At 38.9% G+C, this 15,435-nt stretch overlaps 2 pseudogenes; one reads left to right on the top strand and one right to left on the bottom strand.

Annotated features, from left to right (window-relative positions):
• The window catches only part of LOC127944301 (uncharacterized protein K02A2.6-like), a 106,114-nt pseudogene extending 96,686 nt beyond the window's left edge, over positions 1-9,428 (bottom strand).
• Positions 9,429-13,781: 4,353 nt separating this feature from the next.
• LOC127945662 (uncharacterized) lies at positions 13,782-13,953 on the top strand (annotated as a pseudogene).
• The last annotated feature ends 1,482 nt before the right edge of the window (positions 13,954-15,435 follow it).

The following is a 15,435-nucleotide window of genomic DNA, read 5'->3' as shown; positions in this document are numbered from 1 at the left end:
CTAAGTTATGTAAACACATAGCTATTCTGACCGTGACGAAACACCTTATGTTTTCGTCGTCACGCAGGATACAATCACAGCTTCAAAGGGGCTATGAAAACACGCTGTGTTGTCACATATGGTATAGTGAGACAACAATATTTCACAGCTGCAGGATGAGAATCTGCACCATAGAGCTCGGGTACCATCTAGCAGTTATTTATAAAATTACACCATTCGTGTGACCCGTGACATTCACGGTTTAAAGTGTATTCAATATGAAAACAAATATTTTGTAAGTTATTCACGAAGACTTAAATGTGTTATTGTTTCATTTAAATCTAAATGTTTTAAAAACTCAATATTTATAGGACAATTGATAGATCTTTCACAGATGTAGGATGAGAATCTTCACAGTAGAGCTCGAATGTCCTCTCGAGGTTATTTATATACACCCCATCGCAGGATTTGCTCTGTTCACAGTTTAAAGTATAATATTCACTACGAAAAACAAATATTCTGCTTGGTAATCTCAAATAGCTTTAATATGCTATTTTTCCATAAAATGTAAACGCTAGCCAATATTATAGCTCCGAGGATCTATAAAAGTAGACACACCCCCTCACCCAGGTAGTTTAAAAAGTCAAACCCTTCTGAGCTCCATTCATTTTCTGATCATATTTTGAACGACTGTGCAAATTCACACACAGGTAATTAATTATTAAATTATCTGTAAGATAATATGGTTCCAACTTTTGGTGCAATTTATTTATTTATTTATCTATCTATTTTTTATTTATGTTAATTTATTATTTATTCATTCATTTAATTAATTTTTTTATTTATTTTTTCATTGTTTATTCACAACATTTTAACCTCTGATTATTCTATGCAGATAGCTCGGCAGAGTTTGTCAGATACGCTGACGATGCTGTGCCCAAGATATATTAGGGTATGGTTACATAATGTATTTAGATTATACTTTTCATGATTTTGCTAAATTAAAGAAAATTGATTGTTACAACTGTAAATATTTAAAATGGTAATGGATATTAAAATTTTTCATCTGCTAATTATTTAAACTTCTGGTATTCTTTCAGATGCTGTGTCCAATGGTGTGGACAATGCCGCTAACTGGACTGATACTCAAATAAATGATTGGCAAAACGCTGATTGGTCGAGTGTACGCAGCGACGATTTGGCACAGACGGGTAGGCAGACTCCGTACGCTTCTGACGACGTGTCCGGGGAGGAGCCAGAATTAAGGTCTGAGTTACGACGTAATGATGGTCGGAATGATTCTGTAAATGAAATAATTGCAACTTTGTTCGAAGAGTTGGGTGAAAGGCAGGACTCTATGTACAATGAGATTCTTAATAGGCAGGAGGCCTTCTTCACTGAAATAAATCTGGCGTCTGGTGGACGCCAGACTTCGTGAGCTTCAAGACAATCTACAACAGTCAATAGAGATTCATCTGCAGCGGTTGCAAGAGAAAATGTCTGAAAATTACTCTTCGGTACAAGAGGTATTACAATCGCAGCTAAGAGAGAGAACGCTGATCGTACAGTTGCTGTGTGCAATTGGACATCTGCAACGTCGATAGACAATGCTTTTGTAATTTTCCTTATTAATACTGATCTGTTTATGTGTGCTACATCTACCTACACTCTGTTGTATGCCATATACCTTCAATGTATCATGATTTATTTTATATTATCATTTGTATGTAATCTTTTTGCTGGTATTTTTAATTGTACTTGTAGTCTTCTCCTACACTTGATTTGTAGTTTTTCTATGTACCATGACATTTTGATTTGTAGTTTTTGTAAACGACCATCTTGAATCGTAGTCTTCTCCTACACTTGATTTATAGTTTCTCTAGGTGCTATGCCATTTGAATTGTAGTCTTTTCCTATACTTGATTTGTAGTTTTTTCTATGTACCATGACATTTTGATTTGTAGTTTTTGTAATCGACCATCTTGAATCGTAGTCTGCTACTACATTTGATTTGTACTTTCTCTAGGTACTATGCCATTTTGAATTGTAGTCTTCTCCTATGCTTGATTTGTAGCTTTTTCTATGTACCAACTATTTTGTGTGTAACCTTCTGTTTGTAATCTTATATGATATGATTGTGATTTATATTTCCTCAGTGGTTCACTATCTTTTTACCAGCATTGTTGCTATTGTAACTATATATTACAATGGATGTCGGAGGAGTGCATAGCTGTTATACAGACCAATCTCTTGTAGACCTGTTGCAGAACGCTATAGAAATGCACACAGTACCATCCCATGACTTGTGCGATATATTACAATGATTGATAGATCAGCATCCAAATTTGACCGAAATTACATTCAATTGCGGTCATCATGAAAATACTCATGATTTACAACAATTAGAATCGGAAATAGAACAAAGTCCTAACAATGATTTGTGTATGCTGCTACAGGTCGCTATAAGTCAAAACGTCACACAGAACGGTGGCACATTAACAGTTTCCGATAGCACCACAGCTCACAACATCGACAATATAGATACGTCAACTAGGTCTATGTCTAATAACAGCGGTCCGTCCGGTAATAGCAACGTTGAGTGACCGACGACATCCTGCGCTGACTGTCCTTCAGACAGAGTATACCCATCGACTAGCTCTATGTCTAATAACCGCTATCCGTTCGGTAATAGCAGCGATGAATGACCGACGACGTCCCGCGATGACCGCCCTTCTGACAGTGTATACCCGTCGACTAGTTCTATGGCTAATAACTGTGATTCTCGGACTTCAGGCTTAATAGAAACAAGTTGTTTCTAAGAAACATTAAAAAATAATACAGAAATTCATCCTAAAACTGTATTTCTTTATTTGCACGACGTGCATTACTACATGATTCTCAATCTGACGGCTTTCATAGCCTATGGCTACGTTTATCAATTCTGCTACAAAGGATATTAAAAAATCCAAAATCACCATTGTGAACATGTCTGTAAGGAAATATTAGCTCATTTATTTTGAGAAGAATCAAATCTAAAGATTCTAATTGCTTTACTTGAACTGAGTCCAAATTGATTTAGTTTATACTTCATCAACGGTTCATCCAGCGAACTTAAAATTCAGTATATCCTTAAAATCTGTTTGAGTTTACTTCATGAACAAGATGATACAAACAGAAAGATAATTTATACGCTATAGGCTAGCTAGCACAGGATCTGGGCAAAGTTTAATCTTAAAATACACCACACAAGACAATACTTTATAAATGAAACAAGAATTTATTGAGCTATTCTATAGATTATATGGATCTAAAACTAAACGAACACACACACACACAAACATACATACACACAGTTGCAACGGATTTATGAGGTGAGTGAATGAGAAAATCTCTACCAAATTCACAGGCGTATCAAGAATCAATAAAAGCAGAGCCCTAGTTTATCTTTACAACTTAATAACGACCTTGCACCATTTCAGCAATAGATAGAGGTTTGTTTGCCTTTACTTGTGGTTGTGCTGCTGACCGCGGTGTCATTTCGTCTCCTTGGCTCGCGTTGAGCTGAAAGGGGAATCCCGGCTGGGATTCGCGGTTGCATAGATGACATCTGGGAATGCCCTTTGCCTTGACTGGTAGGTTGACTGCCCGGCGATTTTGAGAGATTCACCAGCTCTTGCCTTGACGGTGAACAAAGTTTCTTTGGAGTCCTCTCGTTTGCGCAGCGTGAGCTTCAGAGATTCTGTCACGGAAAGTTGAAGTTCTTTATGACTTGCAGGCACACTGATGGCTAGAAGCCTGGGTTGAAAAGGTGCAAGCATGCAAACAGCAATTCAGGCATGGTGGTTTTCAGGGGAAGATTTTGGTCTGTCCCACGACATGATCCTTGTTTGTTTTATTTAATAACTTCTCTAATGTGTCGTGCAACACATATCATTCAAAATACCATCTTTTCTTTTAGTTCATATTCTTGCAAATATCTCTGCCATTCATTCAATACTAAACTTCCCATATCTTACACACATTTAATAGCACTATCTACTGACAGTTATAAAAACCATACATAAAACATTAATTAAGGTTGCACCGATTACCTTGAGGACATCAAACATATACAAGACAAACATTATGTGTGAATATAGTTAAACCTTCAGATTTCTTAATGGTTGTCCTTTTGAGATAGTTTGTGGAAAAGTTCAGTTCGTAGAAAGATTCTCAAGCAAGCAGGAAGCAAAGTCATGGGGTGATCCTGTATTGATTCTTTGTGTTGAGGTCCACTAATTATTAACGATTCCTGTGGCGTTTCCATATGTTGAGATCATGTGATGCTTTGATACACGGCGTCCTTGTATCTTGTAAAAAGAATTAATTAAATCAGCTCCCTTTTAGGGACTCAGGATGTCGATGACCATTCGTTTCCTCATGAGCGGGGGCATTTTGCAACAGATCTTTCCTCTGTTGTATGATCACGTTATCACTTCGCTTAATGTTGCAATGTCCTTTAGCCATTTGTTACCCTGACAAATAGGGGTCCAGACAATCTTGAGCATTGTTTTCCTCAGCTAATCATTAACTGTGTTCAGATCGCAGATGGGAGGAAGTAGGGTCTTATAATTACTTTGGCCGAAGCAGCCGATTCTGCAGTTATTGGCGTGACTGTTCACTGAGGTCCTACATGTAATTTTTTAAGATTTTGAACCGATTTAAAATTATTACGGTCTTATCAAGGCCACGGTCTACCCACTACACAAATTACTACATCCTCTCTTACATTACAGGTGCAAAGGAAAATTTATGTTTCCTTTATGTCGCACATGTGCACACACTGAAAACCAAACATCAGTCTGTAACCACACGAGAAGGGCTATGTCGTGACCAAAATCGATGAAGTTTGGCATTTCCCGCAAAGAACTGATAATCTGTTTCGAGACTACGTAAAAAAGTTTCTATCTAAAATAGGTATAGCCACTAAGAAACGGATTTTCAACCAGAGTGGTGGCTTTCTTTTACCACTCCTGAGCGTAGCTGTACCATTTATTTCCAGCTTAATATCGTCTAGACGTGGTTGAGCATGGAATATGATGGAATAAGATGTATCTCGTATCCCAGAACCAGCTAGAATCCGGAAGTAGTCGTGAGAACATTCACCAGGTTGTAGAGAACGATTTGGATATCGCTATAAGAAATATTTTACTCAGAAACGATTTGGATCAGAGTGAAAAAGTCAAGCTTTACTCAAACATTCTCACATGGTTTTTGACACTCGTTAAACAAGGTGATCGTGAGAGTTCTGTTTTAACACTCTCATTACCGACTCCTGCGCCCAGTCATAGAGATGCTAACATCACTACTTTCCCCCGAGATAATGAAGTCACAGAAGATGTTGTAGCCTGGTAAGTTCTGAAGAACGTACCGTCGACAAGCTTGAAAAACAGCCGATACATATTAGACAAAATGTCTAAAGCTAAAGGACTCTGCTCTTGGAACGAAGCGGGTGAATTTGTGTTTAAAGACAAACCCATACATGGTTTGCACATGTATGGTGACTTGATGCATTCTCCAAAATCGTTCTACGATGCTGGCCTTCAAATCAGATGCTGTAGCAAAATGCTGAATGCTGTGTTTTTTCATCAAATCTTGAAAATGCTTGTTAAAAAATTCTTTTCCTCGGTCTGTGTGCAATTTCTTTGGAACTCTCCCCTGCTCAAATATAGACTTGAACGCTTTAGTAACTTCGACACCACTCTTATTCTTCAGTTTTCTAGCCCAGGCATACTTTCTAAATATGTTGATACAGGTTAACAGAAATGTATTATTATCATTTTCCTTAGAGTATGCTGACATGTCGACTAGATCTGCTTGGTACTGCATGTCCATACCATACACCAGAACTTTGTTGCGTTTGTAGTTTAAAGGAGCTGTTCTGTGTAAAGTGTATGCATCTTCCCCCGCTAGCCAGTCTGAGACCTGTTTATCGCTCAGCCGTATGCCAGTATCATTTAACACCGCATCTTTTAACCTCTTTTTACCTCCTAAAGATCCAGGGTTCGACTTTTTTCATGACACTGACATGTCGACGTTATAACCTTCTGCAAAAGAATAACAAGTACAAATGTAACTTTTCAGGCTTTTATTTAAAAAATAAAATAGAGATAGTAACGAGATTAGATTAGATTTTTTTTTTTTACGGATACATAATGATAAAAAAGGGTTACATTTTTAATTGGTTACATGATGAGCAGAATAAAATTTAAATTGGTTACATAATGCATGATATAAGTAATAATGATAAAGCTCATAGAATAATGTTACAGACTGTCTAACCAGTAAAGACAATTTACACACGGTCTAGTATGTAGTCAACCAGAATTTCAACCATTTTGCAGACCTTGTTTTTATCATTTTTTGAAACAAGTTTCACGCATACATTGGTTACATATGTGCACATACATAGTACTTCGCAAACTCATATTTCTTGATCAGCTGTGGATATCTCATCTAGAATTTTTCTGAGCATTACATCTGATGGATCACCACTGTTAACACACATATCAGTCAATGATACCCATGTATCGGTAACTCTTCTCATAACGGTAATTTAATTCTTGAGGTTCTTTATACGTCTCGTTACCCCCTCGTAATCTTTCTGGGGCTCACACGTTTTTAAACCGATGCCACTGAAGCACCCGTCTGTGGTGTCGAACCCTGTGTGGGAGGAGGTGGTACACAGATCCTTTAGGTAGGTCAGGTTGCGATATCCGAGCTCTGTGCAGAATTTATCCAAGCATTCTTTGTGCAGGTCCGGTGATCGGGGTTCGTCCTGTCAGGGTATAATTAACAGTATTATCATCAGGATCAAAAAGTATCATCATGATCGTAGCTTTTAGGATTTTTAAACCGATGCCACTGAAGCACCCGTCTGTGGTGTCGAACCCTGTGTGGGAGGAGGTGGTACACAGATCCTTTAGGTAGGTCAGGTTGCGATATCCGAGCTCTGTGCAGAATTTATCCAAGCATTCTTTGTGCAGGTCCGGTGATCGGGGTTCGTCCTGTCAGGGTATAATTAACAGTATTATCATCAGGATCAACAAGTATCATTTCGATCATCTGCTCTTTATAACGGGGTAAAAACACTACATCTCTGAGAAAATTCTTCAAGCTACATACAGACCCCATGTTGTCGTTTTCACTGGCCAGAGGGTGTCATACTACTTTGCCAGAGATCTACCGCATCGTAAACAACTTTTTTGTAGGAATCGTTGAGCAGCTTTTCCCTAATTTCTTGTAGCTTTGCGTCGATGAATGGTTCGTCTCTTAATTCATGCAGGATAGCTCGGCAGTTCCTTGAATCCTCAGAATGTTGTTGGTCATTAAACTGCAGTGCCGTAGAGTGAAGTCAATAATGGTTTGAAGATCAGGTTTAAACAGTTTGTGGGACAGCTCTTCGAAGCCTGCGTTGAAATGGTAAGCCGTAGGCTCAAACAGACAGGAATGCTGCAGTTGACTCGGATGGTCCGTCGCACAACCTTCACACTCCTCCCTCAGTTTGTTGTCAATAATATGTTGCAGCAGCATCATGATCGTAGCTTTTAGGATTTTTAAACCGATGCCACTGAAGCACCCGTCTGTGGTGTCGAACCCTGTGTGGGAGGAGGTGGTACACAGATCCTTTAGGTAGGTCAGGTTGCGATATCCGAGCTCTGTGCAGAATTTATCCAAGCATTCTTTGTGTAGGTCCGGTGATCGGGGTTCGTCCTGTCAGGGTATAATTAACAGTATTATCATCAGGATCAACAAGGTTGAAAGGAGTGTAATCGCAGCAGAAAGAGTCTTCTTGAGACATGGTGCAAAATATTGTGGCGGAAGGGTACTCAATGTTCCTTATAATGGCGATAATAAATAGGTGGGGACGGTAACACCCCTGGAATTTTGCTAGGATACCGCTCGGGGTGAAACAATAATCTTGTTGTATCCATCACGCATGTCACACCACTTGAACATTTAGTTAACGATAAAAAAAAGAAAGCTCCGCAGATGAAGATCGCTGCAGTTAAACAAAAATTGCAGGGTGAACATTTCATGATATTCCTTGAGCTTGTCATCACCCAAACAACCACTGAGCTTTGTCTTGTCTTCTCAGGCAAATATGTACACGCAATCACCCGGTCGCTTTTGGGTATGATCACTGATCACTCAGTATCGGATATATATCGGGTATATCGGATATTTATACTCCATCCCACTCTGCAATGTACAATGGTTTTTGTCCACAATCGTTCAGATCTTTCCAGATATAGTTGAAAAATAACCGCCAATATTTATCTGGAAATACCAGGCATGGATCTTGACCCTGTACAAATTTGTTGGTCTCGTCAGCCTTGTAGAGTGTGATCGTTCAAGACGCTTTGTGAAATATGTACCCAAACACACGTCCACTAATTTAAAAAAAATTAGTCTCTCAAAAATTTGGTATTTTCATGGAGAAATTTTGTCAAATATAGATTAGCATTGTACGGCTTTCTCGGAGCCAAAGTCAGATTTTCCATCATCTCTTCATCCCATACCATCTCGGGGGTTTTAGGTGAGTATAAGCCATCCATGACTATGTATTTCGCACCTCTCTTCTAATTCTCCACAGATCACCCTGGTCTATTTATCTATGAACATCCCTGGAATGCTACCGGACACAGATGGGGAAAACCCTGATGCTGGTACAAACCATATAACCATCAAAGACATTCCTCATGTCAGACCATAATATCTTCAAAAAAATTCTTCAGGGGAACTCATTCATCACTTGGTCGCTGAACAAACAACATCACCTCCCGGAACTCAAAGCATGACGGATCAATTTCACGTATGCCGGAGGGTCGCATCTGGACATAATTCATAGGTCAAAGGTCTCATCAATCATAATTTTTGACACAAGCCATCGCCTATTTACTACTTCCATGGCTTTTTTGCTGATTTATTTCCTTGGTTTTGAATCTCCTTCATGGGACAATTGATATTATACAGCTCTGTAAATCTATACAGGAAAGTATCATATGCCACATTTGCATCATTTTCTGTGAAAACATCGCACCAGTTTTGGTTACTAAGCTCCTTTTTGAAATCTTCAATATTTTTTGCCGTGCAGCTTCTTATGGATTTATTAATGGTCCGAGACTTGTTTACTCATGTAAAAAAATGTGGAAATATTGCAAACACTGGCAAATGATCACTAACATCCCAAGTAAATAAGCCCCCAACAACTTTTTCCTCAAATCTATTGGTAAAAATATGATCTATTAGTGTTGCTGTTTCTGTTGTAATTCTAGTTGGCTTGTCAATGAGTGGACATAAATTATTGCTATACATTATATTTATAAACTCAGAAGTACCTTTGAGGACACGTTAAGTAAATCGATGTTGAAGTCTCCACCCACAATTTGGACTTTGTCAGTAGTCATGTTATTAAGCAGATCTGCATTTTTTTTTCATTAAATGTTGATCAACTTTTTCCTGGTGGTCTGTACATACAGCTAATAATTATGTTTCTGAAGCATTCTACTTCAATTTCCACTGTTACACAATCCAGAACATTGTCTATGCTGTATGAAACATTTGTACAATTTTATTTCTTAATGATTTATCTATATACAAAGCAACTCCTCCGCCCTTTTTGTTGTTCCTATTGGTAGTATACAAGTCATATCCCTCAAGACCCACATCACCCACTTTGTCATCATCAAGCCAAGTCTCTGATATAGCTATTATAGTAAATTTTTTGAAGAACTTGAGAAATTCTTTGATAGAAGAATAATTTTTGCATAGACTTCTGCTATTGAAATGTATGACAGACAGAGCACCATACATTTCCACACTCTTGTTGAATTCATGTTCGGTGTAATAATTACAATTTATATCATCTATGGTTGTATTCCCCAATTTCTTCACATGTTCATCCGTAACAATACAAGGTATTTTTTTAATGTTAACTTTTAATTTTCTGGACTGTCGCAGTAGTGCAATCTTGTGCTTTTGTGAAACAAACTGTACAACTACGGATGGCTTCTCTTTGCGATCCTTCTTTGGGATTGCATAGCAGCTAGATATATTACTGTCATCTAGATCGATGTGTTTATTGCTTAGGTATAGCAAAACCTGTTGTTCCAACGTCTGCAATTCTTCTGAGGGGGCATCCTCGTCTTCATTTACTCCAGCTGCTGCTCTAGTATAGCTACGATGCTTTGTCTGTAGTCCAGTAATGATGACATCTTTACTCCAAGTTTGTTTTTCCAATGCATCAGTCCTTTGTTCAAGTTCGTCAATCTTTTTGTCTCTCAGATTTACTATTTCTCTTAGATTATGTATCTCCTCCATGAGGGCCAGGATGCTTTGTTGTTGAGTAGCAACTTTGCTGATCTCATCTGCCATAAACTTTAAGGAAGCCTTAATTTCTTCCATCTCAGCTGCTGTTCTGGTTGCCATTGATTTTTCTGCACCGATATGTTCTCAAAGATCCAAATATCTGGGTAGATTTGTTATACTGATGTCACACCTTGCCGAATCCGATATGAGCTTTTAGAAGACCTGCAACCCCACATGCTAGGTAGGGCCCCCCTAATGGTAGCAGAGGATTTTAATTGTATTTTATCTAAAACAGACAGGAAAAGGGTAGGGGAGGATTTTAGAGTGGATAAAACGTTGGTTTTATTGCAGGGTTTAGTCAGAGATTTTAATTTAGTTGACTGTTTTAAAATTTTGCATCAAAGAGAGGAGGGCTTCCCCTGGTTCAGTGGTGATGGTACCAAAGCCTCTCAAATCGACTATGTGTTTACAAGGGACTGCCTGCCGACCGATGCTACATTAACCCCCCTCTATTTCTCTGATCACATGATGCTGTCTTGCACCCTTTTACTGCCCACGGGTGTGACGGTTCGGGGAGGGCTGTGGAAGCTGAACTGTTCCCTGTTGGAAGACAATGATATAGTTTTAGAATATATAGAACAGTTCGAGCCAATGGCAGACCCTCCAAGGTTTTTATTATCCACATGCACAGTGGTGGGAAAAGGTAAAGGACCTTTAATCTTTTAAATAAAATCAAAATAATGGTTTTGATTTTAGCAATGAAATTCAGGAAGTAAAAAAAGAAATGTCAGTTTTAGCAAATATAGAAAGTAAAGAGAGAAATAGAAGTAGGTGAAAAGTGTACCAGATATTTTTTAAAGAAAATAATAACAAGGTGTGGGCGGTTAACCAGTTTTAAAACAGGGCATAGGGAAGTTAACAGAAAAAAATAGATTTTAGTAGATGTGGAAAAATTTTATGGGGCGTTATATAGTTTTAAAAAGGTACACTCTGACACTGTTAAAGAAGTTTTACATTTTATTTGAGAAAAGGGTTGACTGTCAAAATGAGATTTTACCCCAAGATTGGAACATATTAGAAATCCACAAAGCTCTTGGAGGTTTTAAAAAGGGGAAGTCCACAGGAGTGGACTTGTTATGTAACATTTTGGGACATTTTAGGCTTTTGACAGTTTTTAAAGAGATTGAGACCCTCGACAGACATCCAGACAGTTTTAGAATAGGGATAGTTTCTTTACTTCACAAAAAAGGTGACCGGACTGACTTAAAAAAACTGGAGACCCATAACACTTTTGAATTTTGATTGTAAGCTTTTTAGCAAAGTTTTAGCAACACGCATGTCAAAAGTTTTAGAGGACATGATTCACCCGGATAAACACTGTTCTGTGCCCGGAAGAAAGATAATAGACAGCCTACTGCTGATTAGAGACGCCATCTGTTAGGCGAGAGACAGAAATATTCGGCTAGTAGTCCTAAATTTAGACTTTGAAAAAGCATTCAGCCGAGTGTTGCACCAGTACCTATTTCAGGTACTGCGAAAAATAGGTTTTCCTAAGAGGTTTATAGCCTGGGTGGGACTGCTGTACAAGGGACTAGTCAGCAAAATCCTTGTAAATGGGCATCTTTCCAAAGCTGTGAACATACACAGTGGTGTCCGTCAGGGATGTCCTTTATCTACTCTCCTGTTTGTGGCTTGTATCGAGCCACTGGCACAGATCTTTAAAAAAGGATAAATGGATCAAAGGACTGGACATTCCTGGAACGGGTGGACTGACAGCACCCTGTGCCTTATACATGGACAATGTAACTCTTTTAGCCACGGACATTTTATCTATATAAAAGAGCACTGGACTTGACTGACTGGTACGGTCGGGCCACCGGCGCCAAACTCAATAGAAACAAGTCCGAGGCCCAGCTCTTCGGGTCGTGGGGAGACATATACACAGGAGGACTTCACTTGGTTATTCAAGACAATGATTTTAATATGTTAGGTGTTAAATTTGATAAAGAGGGGAAAGGACAGGGAAACTGAACTGACATGATAGGGAAAGTTAGAGAAAGGCTGGGGTTTTGGGGACTAAGACAAATAATGATGGAGTGCAAGGTTTTAATTTTTCAATCTTTGATTTTACTTGTCTGTTCTGTTTTTATTCCCCCTTGGTAGTTCCTGGTGAAACTGGAGAGGGCGTTTTTTTACTTCCTGTGGGGGTCAAAGTGGGAGTGCTTGAAGAGGGAGACCGTGAAGAAAAGACTGGAGAACGGTGGAAAAGGCCTCCCAGACTGTTTTTAGGCAGCCGCTTCACCGACCTGCACATTAGCTATGCCATGACCCCAACCAATAGAAAACAAGACGACTGCAATGGTGCTATTTTGGATGGGGTCTTACCTAAGAACATTGAAAATTTTACCAGTGTACTTGAAAACCCCGGTGTCTTTTAACTTGCCTAAAGAGTACAGTTTTACATAAAAAAAAGTTGTTAAAGAAATACCTTTTAGAGTGAAGATGTCACCATTTTAACTAATCACAAGTCTTTAATTTCTGTTGTGCAGGACCGGGAACTGGTGAGTCCAGTTCAGGTTTGGTGGAATGCGACTCACCCCACTCTCCAGAACAGGCACAAGGACTTATCATGGATTGTGGCTCATGAGATCCTCCCGGTCAGGGCGGTTATGCACTCCAAATGCATGGCCAAAAACCCCATCTGCCCAGAGACCGTCCACCACCTGCAGCGCTGCGCGGGACCTGAGGGCCAAGACCGGCCCCCTGAATTTTACGTGCCTACCAGCGGGTGGGGCCTAGTTCAGGTACCAGCTCGCCATCCTTGGGGTGGGCCGGGGCTTGAAGGACTTGACGGCACAGGAATTTACCTCGCTCTGGCTCACCCTCAACATCATCAAGGATGCCTTCTGGGCCACCAGAAACCTGCTGGTGGGGAAGCGTGTTACGGTAACCCTCCATGCATGCAAGCTAAAGGTAACATCAATGCTGCAGGGGTACCAGACGACGATATTCGGATTAGGGGGCCGAGGTCGTACAGAGAGAGTCCTGGCAGGCACCAGACCCTGGCTGCCCGTAGATGCACCCTCAACACTCTGGCTATGGGAACAGCGGGCCAGCAGGCTGGAAGAGAGGGTATCTTCACTCAGCCCACAAAGTGGCATCTCATGTCCCTGTTCTGGAGAGTGGGCTGAAGACCTACTTGATAAGGATTCACCCCTGGTCTTGCACAACAGATGATTATTATTATTATTTTTTTTTTTATTGTGTTTTATCTATGGAATTGGATTTATTAACTTATGGATGAGGCTTCTTTGCTTTTTTAATTTGTATTTTACTTTTGAAATCTCCATGTGTATTTAGTATATATAATATTGCTTGTTTTAATGTGTGCTTAACAAGAAAATGTGTGTGAAAGTAAAAATGCAAATGGGAAAAATGAAAATGGTGACAATAAAACTTTTTCGAAGGAAAATCAGTTCTGATCAGTTTAACATCTGATACGTACCCTATCCAGGGACTACATATTAAAAGGATTTTTAGATCATGGAGCCGGGGCTTGCTCTGTCCACTCCACGATTCGGCCTGGTATTGCAGTGTCTCCAGGAACAGTGTGGTTCCCCTTTCTGGGGATTGCCGTTTATTGTGACGAATAGCAGAACAAGGAATGAAGTCTGCCATTGCAGATGCTGTGGTTTATTGCGAACTCTCTTCTGATGCGCCCTCCTGGGGTCTTGGACTTTTCCACGAACAACGAACAACGCGGACCCTGATGGGTGGTTTAGTTTGAATTTAGCACAGACCTTCCTTTTTCTCTTGGAGGTTTCTTGGCTCGAGATTCTTTAATATCCCTATTCACACAACTTTTGAGAGGTACATTGAACTCTGCTGCTTCGGGCTCCAACAAGTTTTAAGGTTAGGTCTTTTAATTATTTATTTGGTTATTTATTGTTGTTTTTAGGCTGTTGGTGCCTCCATGTTGGCTGTCCGTGCCGGTTCGCGGAGGCGCCACAGCGTGCGCCACAGCATGCGCTTTCCTTTTAAAGAGGTGAAAGGTAAGCTCCTGAGGATGTCACGTCTTAACTTCTCCAGGAAGCTAATACAGTAGCCTACAGTAGGTGGCCAGCCTATCTGGGCCGTACTGCCGTGCGTAACTGTAATTCAGTCGCCTGTTAAAATCATTTGTGAAACTACCGCCAGGTGGCGCAAAGGGATGGATTGCGAAATTAATGTAATTGTAAAATGAGATAAAAGAAGGAAGTAAAACAACAAAAACATTATGATATAACATTGTAACATAAAAAAAAAAAAATAACAATTTGTTAATTTTTAAAATGTAGGATAATCTTAGGCTACAGTCTACTAAACAAAAATTAAAAGAAGACCTTTACACAAAGGATCATATGCATGCTATTTTTATTAAACAGTAAATAAATATAAGGCCTATATATATATATATATATATATATATATATATATATATATATATATATATATATATATATATATATATATATATATATATATAAGCTAAATGTTTTAATTTCATTTTCATTTCGGTTCATTGTTGGTTTAAAAAAATCTTCAGGTTCCATACGCAGAGCGAAATGGGAACGGTCCAGCATTTAGCAATAATTAGTTTTAACTGTTATTATTCTTGATTTTTCAATCTACCAACACTGCATTTTTGAATTATGCCTTATGTGTGACCAAAAATTAAGTATTATTTGTTTCAGCTGTTTGATCGCGCTGTTGCCTCACGCACATATTCACTGGAAACAGCAGTCGTTCACCAGACATTTGGTTGAGCACTTTGACATATTGTTAATTATGATTTTTTTCCATCGATACTGAAACGCACACAGCCTATTTACCTCATGAATAATAGTTAAGCTTCAAATGGGCAACATCACGAATATGGAAATGCTTGAATTTCTCCCGATTCAGAAAGCCCAACTTTACCTTATGCTTAGTTTATATTATTATTATAATTTTTTTTATTACTAAGCCTAAATTATTATAAACTGCAATTATATTTGTCCATTAGAATTATATATTTGTAATTATTGTTTTGTTGATACATTTTTTAAATTTAAAGGATTTGTTGTA

Source organism: Carassius gibelio, chromosome A23 (genome assembly GCF_023724105.1).
Source record: "Carassius gibelio isolate Cgi1373 ecotype wild population from Czech Republic chromosome A23, carGib1.2-hapl.c, whole genome shotgun sequence".
NCBI lineage: Eukaryota > Metazoa > Chordata > Actinopteri > Cypriniformes > Cyprinidae > Carassius > Carassius gibelio.
Note: the sequence above shows the minus strand (reverse complement) of the source record. Positions and strands in the feature narration are given on the sequence as shown.